Source organism: Rhincodon typus, chromosome 2, assembly GCF_021869965.1.
Source record: "Rhincodon typus isolate 14 chromosome 2, sRhiTyp1.1, whole genome shotgun sequence".
Lineage (NCBI taxonomy): Eukaryota > Metazoa > Chordata > Chondrichthyes > Orectolobiformes > Rhincodontidae > Rhincodon > Rhincodon typus.
The window spans coordinates 139,433,519-139,443,398 of record NC_063333.1 but is presented as its reverse complement, the minus strand read 5'-3'; positions in this window follow the sequence as shown (position 1 = coordinate 139,443,398).

Here is a 9,880-nt window from a genome sequence, read left to right as displayed (position 1 = left end):
CTTGTTCCATTCTCCATAACCTTACCGTCATTAGGCCCTTATCACTAGCTTTCACAGGCCTCCTTGGGAGCAGAGTGAGAGAGGAGGCATCGGTATTCTTTCATTCTGGGTGGACTTTCTGTGAGCAGCCACTGAGACCAGAGTGCCCCTAATGTTTCATCCTATTATCGCCATTTCTGCAACACTCCCCATCTTTCAAGCCTTCTGCTCCACACATTCTCAGCATCCCCTTAGACAAAATCCTGAAATAAAAGCTCCCAAAGAAATCTTTTCCATAAGCATTAGCCAACACCATATTTAACATCATGGGCAAAAGAGGGTAAAGCACCTTACTTCCTGTCTTCCACATCCCTTTGCCAGCATGGTCTGATGCACCAATGTAATGGTACCTTGGCATAGCTGGTGAAATGCTGCTGACTTTCACTGAGTTGGTGGGAAGTTGGGGGGGAAGAGAGCAGGGGGTGGTGCGGATGACAGAGATGGCCTTGCGAGATGACCTGAAGCAGCTCTGGGCTGGAGGGCCTGGCTCCAACGGCTCTGTAACTTGGCACGAACAGAAGTAGTCTGGGCTGGCTGGCTGAGAGGTCAACAGGGAGGGCACTAGCGGAGTGGCAGACTTGAGATTGCGTACCATGGAGTGACTAGCACACCATGGGGGTGGCATTACAGTAATCCTAGTGTTCTGTTTGGAGTGTAAATTGCTAGGCTGCTGTACGAGCCTGCATACTCCACTGACGATTGAGATCTGCTGAAATTAAGGCAGTGATCTCAGTCTGTGTGGCAGCAAGTACGGATTTGATGAACCCAGTCTGAGCTTCCACCCAACACTGCGTCTTTGGGTAGCTTCCATCAGCTATTATTTAAATGTTATTCCATCTCAGTCCTCATCTGAGTTCCACCCACCCACGATGGCAGAACTAATCCACAACCTCTCCCTCTGGGGACCAATCAAGGTGTCCATTCCTTGCTGGTCTGGCTGCTCTCCACTTGCATGTGGTGACTCCTCAGATTCAGATCCTGACTCTGTATACCTTCAGCGCTGGTTGGTGGTTGCTACTATCAGATCAACCAGCAATGGTTTTCATGAGCAATCTCATCCTTTCCCATGAGGCTGTGTGGCTGGCTTGTTTCAGGTCACCTAAGAACAGAATTGCAGGGACGGTGTCAGGGTAAGACTGGTCTGGTTGAAGGGAAGAAGCAGTGAGAAGCTGGTTTGAGACCGACAGCATTGGAAGGTTGGGACGGTGGGGTGAAGAATGTAAAATGTTAGGTCTGGATCCTGAATGTTAGAGACTGTTGCTAAAGAGTGACAGAGTGTGGTGCTCTGAGCAGAATAAGAAGTTAGTGCTATGGAAGGTAGAGATCTCTTATGTTGACAGAAGATGTGGGAGCAGATGTAGGCCATTTGGTCCATTGAGTCTGCTCCACCATTTGTGAGATCATGGCTTATTTAACAATCTTCAACCTGACTTTCCTGCTTTTTCCTCATAACCCATGATTCCCTTATGGATTAAAAGTTTATCTTGGATTTGAATATTCTTAATGATGCAGCCTCAACAGCCCTCTGTGGTAAAGCATTTCATAGATTCACTACCTCTGAAAAGAAATTCCTCATCTCTGTCTTAAATGGGTGGGCCCTTATTCTGAGATGATGCCTTCTGTCCCTGGACTTTCCACAAGGGGAAACAACCTTTTCACATCCACACCGTCAAGCTCCCTAAGAATCTGATATGTCTGAATAAGGCTTCCTTTCATTCTCTAAACTTCAATGAGTACAGGGTCAACCAACTCAAATTCTCCTCATAGGAAAATCCCTCCATTACCAGGATTAACCTAATGAATCTTTTCTGAACTGCCTCCAATGCAGTTGGATAAGAGGGCTGAAATGGTTCATAAGTACTTTAGGTGTGGTCTGATTTCCATTGTTTTAGCAACACTTCTCTGTTTTTACACTTCATTCCCATTGAAATAAGGACCAATATTCCATTTGCTTTTTTTATGACTGGCTGAACTTAGCTGCCAACTTCCTGTGATTCATTCCTGCACTGCCCCTTGCTGGTTTCTGGGATTTGACACCAACGCCCACGCTCCTGTCAGCCAATGGTCCTGGTCTTTTCCCAAATGTTACTTCTGATTCGTTGCTTGACTTTATTGTCATATGTACCAAAATACAGTGAAAAGCTTTGCTTCCGAGTGGTATAGGCAGATCACAGCGAGCAAAGGATGTACAGATCAATAAGACTTATAGCCATACAGGTTACATTGCAGGTGACATTATTTGAGGCTACAGTCCATTCAACAGTCTGACAATGGCTGGGAAGAAGCTGTTCCTGAACCTGCTGGTGTGTGTGTTCAGGCTTCTGTGTCTTCTGCCTGATGGAAGAGGTTGTAGGAGATCATTACCAGAGTGCGATGGGTCTTTGATGATGTTGGCCGTCTTTCCACACCAGCGAGCTGTGTAAATAGAGTCCACAGATGGAAGGTTGGTTTCCATGACAGCCTGGGCTGTGCAGACCACCCTCTGTAGTTTCTTACGGTCCTGGGCAGAGCAGTAGCCATACCAGGCCGTTATGAACCCAGACAATATGCTTTCAATGGTGCATCTGTAGAAGTTAGTGAGGGTCCTAATGGACATGCCAAATTTCCTGAGCCGCCTGAGGAAGAAGAGGCATTGTTGTGCCTTCTTGACTATTGCATTCATGTGGGAAGTCCAGGACAGGGCATCGATTATTGTCACTCCAAGGAATTTGATGCTCTACACCCCCTCAACCTCAGTTCCGTTGATGTAGATGGGGGCGTGTTCTCCTCCTCCTTTCTGAAGTTGATGATCAGTTCTTTAGTTTTGCCGATGTTGAGAGACAGATTGTTTTTATTGTACCATGTCACCAAGCCCTCTATCTCCCTTTTGTAGTCTGACTCATCGTTGTTAGATATCCGCCCCACTACAGTGGTATCATCAGCGAACTTGTGGATGGCGCTCGTTTGGAATTTGGCAACACAGTTGTGGGTGTACAGGGAGTACAGTAGGGACTGAGGATGCATCCTTGAGTGGGGTGGGGGTGGTCTTCAGTGTTTAGTGTTATTGTGGAGGGGGTGCAGTTACCTATCCTCACTGATTGCAGTCTGTGGGTCAGAAAGCTGAGGATCCAGTTGTAGAGGGCAGAGCCGAGACCTAGGTCATGCAGTTTTGAGATCAGTCTGGAGGGGATAACGGTGTTGAAGGTGGAGCTGTGGTCAACAAGCAGGAATCTGACGTAGGTGTTTGTTGTCCAGATGTTCCAGGGATGAGTGTGGGGCTAGGGATATGGCATCCTCTGTGGATCTGTCCAGTGTTCCCTCTGATTTTCCTACTGGCTGCACAGTCCTCTGAGTCCCTGTGCAACAGTGATTTCCAGAACTGAAAGTCAATCAATGTCAATCACTGTGAGCACAGCAGAACATTGGAGTGGTTACAATCGCACAGTCAGAGAGAACATTGCTTCTCTGCCTCTTTCAATGCTGCTGTAGTGATTTTAATGAGGTCAACCTGGTGGACCTCATAGAATATGAGTTCCCTGATTGGGGCTGTTAATCTGGTCCTATCAGGGAGCCCTGGCTGACAGTTATAAACAGGAGTGTCAGAGGTTCTGTTCGCTCTGAGAGTTGGCTCTAAAGGAGCTGGATCAGTGTCAAGGACTTTTCACGTGTAAATAAAGGGTGACTTGGTGACAGTATACCAGTCTCTTTGGAGTTATTTTAGCTGTATCAGCAAATTCCTGTGAGCTCCCGCTCTTGGGCATTTCGCTATTTGAGGTGCTCTCCTTACAGTTAATTCCTTCACAGTCAGCAACAGTTTCTGTATGAGTGCCTGTTTCAGTTTAAGAAATGCAAACTAGCTGCAATTACTACCAACCTCAAGTGCTGTTGGGACCCTTGTCAAAGATGCAGCCAATTAACAATACCAAATTTACCTACTATCTGCACAACGCAGGTTATCACACATACAACCCTTGGCCCCAAAAATGGGCATACTCCAATTTTTTCCCCTTTGTCTTTCCCAGTACTGATCAATATTAAAAAAAGACATATAGTGTGTGGCCTATATATAGAAATGAAGAGATTGTATCCCTCTGAGTTTTGATAATGTTTTGCCCATTAGATTCAATGACAACTGATTGAATGATTTGTTAAACCAAATGAAAGGTTTGCAAAACAAAACTTTTCAAATCATCCTTTGCTGTTTAACAATAAATTTGTCATCAGTTTTCTAACTTGGGACTCATGTTCTAGGTGATGGAATTGGCTTGTTCAAATTCACTTTTAACTACTGTAACTATAAAAGACAGAAGGTATTTTCCCTCTAGATTGGGATGAATTGAACAGCAACAGGCACTTTCATTGCTTTGTGTGAATAAAGATATTTCAAAGTTTTAATGTGAGAAGGGCAAAATTGTGTGTAGTAAACAAGAGGGACAAAGGGAGAAGTAGATTGTCATAAGAAGTCCTTTAAACAGCTTTTTAATGTAGAGAAAAAGTGACAAGGCATAGGGAGAAAAATAATGTGAAATGTTACTCTTCTGACAAGGATGGTAGTTCTTTGAGTCAAAACTGTGCAGATTGGTGGCCTCAAAAGGGAAAGGCAGGGCAAACAAATCCAGAGCTCCCTCGATGACAAATGAGATAGGGAACAAGCTAAAGAAGAAAGAATGTGTAACTGACTGGTGTCGGGTAGAAATTACAATGCAGAATTAGGTAGAAAACAGAACAATTCATTGGATAAATGTCCGACCCACATCCCACACTTTGGCCCTCACCTCCTTTCTTCCCTCCTAGAACAGCAGTGGGGTTTCCCTGGTCCTCACGTACCACCACACCAGCATCCATATCCAAAGCCACTATTTCTGACGCCTCCATCAGGATGTCACCACCAGACACACATTCCCGTCCCCTCCCTTGTTAGCCTTTACAGAGACCGTTCACTCCAGGACACCTTTGTCCACTCCTCTTCCTCCACCAACACCTCCCCACACCCCCACAGCGCCTTCCCCTGCAACTGCAGAAGATGTAACGCCTGCCTGTTTACTTCCTCCCTCCTAAATATCTTCCTCCTTTTAAGAAATGCAAGCTAGCTGCAGCTAGTACCAACCTTAAGTGCTGTTGGGTCCCTTATCAAAGGTGTAGCCAATTGGCAATACCAATGAACAATAATTTATAATATTATTGCTGTGCAGAATAGGACAGATGTATAATTAATTGTTTAATTAAACGACAAGTAAATTTGTGATGATCAAAGTTACATTGTGATGTTGTCTCTACTTAATTTTACATACCAAAAAGGCAATTCTTTGCTGTTTAACAATAAATTATCATCAGTGTTCTAATTTGGGACTCACTAACTTGGGACTAACATTCCAAGGCCTCAAGCACTCTTAGGTGAAGCAGGAATTTACTTGCGCATCACTCAATCTAGTCTACTGTATTCGCTGCTCATAATGTGGTCTTCTCTACATTGGGGGGACGAAATGCAGACTGGGCAACTGCTTAGCAGAACACCTATTTCTATCCACAAAAGCTTCTAGTTGCTTGACACTTCACACAGCACCATGTTCGTTGGCCAACATCTCTGTCTCTGGCTTGCTGCAGTACTCCAGCATAGCTCAGCACAAGCTGGGAGGACAGTGTCTGACTTTCTGCTTGGGGACCCTTCATGGAACCTTCAGGACTTAATATCAAGCTGAATAACTTTAGGGTCTGAGCATCTTCTCCCTGTCCTTATCCCAAACCCCACACATGAGGCTTTGTCATCATAAGTGCAAGGAGATTATCTCGCACTTATACAAGCCACTAGTTAGAAAGTGTACAGTTCTGGGTGCCACATTCCAGGAAGCATTAGTGAGAGTGTAAAGACGTTTATAAGAATAGTTCGAGGGATGGGACAATTCAGTTGTAAGGATAGATTGGAGAAGTTGTGATTGTTTTTCATAATGAAGAGAACGTTCAGAAGAGATTCAGCAGAAGTTTTCAAAATCATGGCAGTCCCAGGCAGAGTATAGAGGGAAAAACCGTTCCCACTCATAAAAGGATTGACAGGTGGGGCCGCAGATTTGTAAGTGTTTTGCCAAAGGAAGAAATGCAAGGATAGAAAAATCATTTCCTCACAGCAAGTGGGTTGGATAAGGGATGCAGCACCTGGAAGTTTTGTGGAGGCAGGTTCAAGTGGGAGCATTCAAGAGGGCATTGGATGATTATTTACATTGAAACAATGTTCAGGGAAAAAGCAAGGAGATTACCAATGAGTCAAAATGATCAGAGAGCAGTGTGGATATGGTGGGTGAATGGACTTCTTCTTCACATTCACAATTTTGTAATTACATGATTTAGTAATTTTTCTCTTAAAATGCAACCTTTGCAGAAAAGGAATTCCCTGCTACTAGAGAATATTTTAAGAAATTCCCCCAATACTTGTATAAACAGGATTTGATGAGTCTGCTCTCCAATGATTTCTTCAGTCAGCCTTTGAAGAATATGTAGAGTTGATTATTAACATAAATTTGAAACCATCCTCATTAACTCTCTAATCCGTAATGAATAACCATCTATTCAAAACTAAATTGGTGGTATCATCATTCTACCAAGATTATGGGAACAATATGGGCATGGGCGAGTCAATTGGGAAAATAGGATGAGAGTGTCAGAAACGAGATTCTTGACATTGAGAAACAAGATCCGATTATCTACCTAAGTTTTGCACAGCAAGATGAGAAACTCATTAATGAACGGTGGGAGGCTGATTTGCATCCATTTACATGCATTCACATGTCATTATTACTTAATCTTACCTCATTGATATGCAGTTTCTCATTTTCCCATCTGCCAGATAGAAACTAAGTAGTGACAATTCCTGGTGTGAAAGTCAGAGTGGATACCTTGTGACTTCAGCTTGCTATTTCTTCCTCCAACTTGGATAGCAGTCCCCAACATTACAGGGCACACTCCATAGACAGTGAATTCCCGCAGCCACCCTCATCCATGGACATTGGCATCTGACATTTAGACTCAGGGCATATCTCCACATCCCTGATTCATTCCATTACACTTCTGCACTTCCCCATGTTGCACTTTTGAGCCGTTTGTAATGCTACTGCCTGAACACTTTGTGTGCAGGGACAGAAACCAAACTCATGGATTCAACTAGGGTGTATCTCTGAGATCTTGGTTTGTTCTCTTAGTGCTCACTTATTTTGCATTTATTTGGATGCTCACAGCATCTCTGCCTTGCCTTGCTTCATCATGCCTTTTTACACTTTGTTTCCTCAGCCAAAGCTTAAAGGCTCACTGTTCTTCTTCCTGGTCTTTCTGTTCAGCACAGACACAAAGTCAGGCAGTTTGTTCTGTTTACCAGCAGCGATCAGTCAAGTGGGTGGACATATTAATGTATAGCACAATGCTACATCAATGTCATACCTGCATCATATGCAGCAGGGCACACAGTAAACATACTGCATGTGCTTCAACCAAATGATCATATCTCAAGATCTATGGAGAGTAGTCCTCAGCCAAGCCAAAGGAGACAGACTTCAGTTACAGGTCCCAGCACTGCAGGTCAAGGGCAATGTCCAATATCAGTCTAGGGGCTTGGACATGGTCAGTCATCTGCTTGGGGCATCCATGGTCAGGGGCTCTGTGTCACTACAGTCCAAGGACTGGCAAGTTCATGGTATGCACTGCAGGTCTAACCCAACCAGTCTGGGGAGTCACGGAAAGTCATTCAGGGAGCTGATTGAGATCAGCTGGAGCTGTCCGTCCAAATTGGACTGGGCAGATGGTCAGTCCTGGGGCTCAACACAATGAAAGTCGAGCAGGGAGGAGGTTATCAGAGGCCATCGCAGTGGTGGGGAAGTTGGGAAAATCATTTCAGGATTAGACTTTGCAAACTGGAATGCAGAGGTGATGATTATTCTGAGGGAGGAAACTCAACATATAAGGCGGAGAGAGATGATGGTGCTTTACAGGACATGGGGCACTGTGGGAGGGTGTGTCTTTAACAGTCATTACCACCCTGGCCACGATGGCAGGGGGGGCGGGGGAACTGTGCCACATGATAGTTGGCATAGCTAAGCTGTAAGGCTCGGAATCAGGGGGTAATGTTGGGAGATGAAATTGTAATTCAGAGGTGTGTGTGACTCTATGGAAGCTCAGTACTGATCGGATCAAAATGGAGTGCAAGGAAGAAAGGAACATGAAATTTCTGGGCTGGGGGAACATGATTACCAGGCTGAGCCTGTAACTCATTATACACGTATAACCTGTGTTACCTTTCAGCTTTATCAGAATCATAAATGCACCGTGGAAATGAAAACAGCTGCTTGGTGTGGGTAGATTTAGTGTTTTTTTCCAGTCTAGGTACATGGGTCGTACTCGTGAGTGACATGAGGCCCCTGAGGGTGCAAATACATTGACTGGGTGAGAAAAGATCTGTAATCATAGTATCCTGCGTATAAATTGCAGGCAGAATTCAACTGTGTGGGACACAAATCCTGGTCACAAGCAATCTTGACAATGTCACTGATCATCACAAATTGAAGATAACCAAAGCTTTTCCCCCAGGGGCAGGGGGAGTCCAAAACTAGGGGAATAGGCTTAAGGAAAGATCTAAAAGGGGTCAAAGAGACAACCTTTTCACACAGAGGGTGGTGCGTGTATGGAATGAGCTGTCAGAGGAAGTGGTGGAGGCTGGACAGTTACAACATTTAAAAGGATTCATACATGAATAGGAGGGGTTTAGAGGGATCTGGACAAAATGCTTGCAAATGGGACTAGATTAATTTAGGCTATCTCGTTGGCACAGACAAGTTGGACTGAAGAGTCTGTTTCTGCGCTGTACATCTCTATGACTCTAAGATAGTCATCTCTGAGAAGCAGAAGTGATCACAGACAACTACAAAAGTGTCACCAATAGGCCACAATTTGCAAAGACAATCCAAGATCCTACAGGCTGTACAAGGGCATGGGGCTGATGTTCTCTCACCTTGAATGGTAAGTAATAAGCAACGTGATCTTCTGTGCAGTGCTGCCTTTCTTGGTTGATGTGGAGGCTGAGGGGAGCAGGGACATGTTATCAGTAATTAAAGGGTGCTTACAATTTCCTATTGTATTTTCTTGACATTGCTGGTGCTGCATTCATCCGAGTAAGGTCCGAGAAGGTCCACATAGAGACATTCTATGTCCCTCCTTGTTGGAGTCCTCCTTTTACCACTGTATGGGTGAGTATTCTGAACTATCATTTGTGATTGCAAATTGTTCACCTCTCTAGGAACTTGTTCTGTTTCTTATATTCCCCACACAGGTTCATTAGAAGTGTGACCAATATACCCAGCCGCAGAAGATGATATTGTTACCGTTGCTAAGGTGCAGCAAAGACACAGAAAAAAAATGGGGCAGCACAGTGGCTCAGTGGTTAGCACTGCTACCTCACAGCGCCAGGGATCCCAGCTCAATTCCAGCCTCAGATGACTGTCTGTGTGGAGTTTGCAATATTCTCCTGATGTTTGTGTGGCTCCCCTCCAGGGGCTCTGGTTTCCTCCCACAGTCCAAAGATATACAGGTTAGGAAGACTGGCTGTGCTAAATTGTCTGTAGTGCCCAGGAATGTGTAGGCTGGGTGGGTTAGCCATGGTAAATGTTGTGATATGGGGATAGGGTAAGGGTTAGAGTGGGATGCTCTTCGGAGGGTCAATGCAGACTCCATGAGTCAAATGGTCTTTCCCTGCACTGTAGGAATTCTGTCAAAACAGGTTGATTCAGAGAAAAGAGGTCCATTAAAACAGAGATGCTGTTAGTAGCAGCCGTCAAACAATTAGGGCTGGGGAGAAGTCCTAAGTTGCTGAAAAGAAATATCTAGG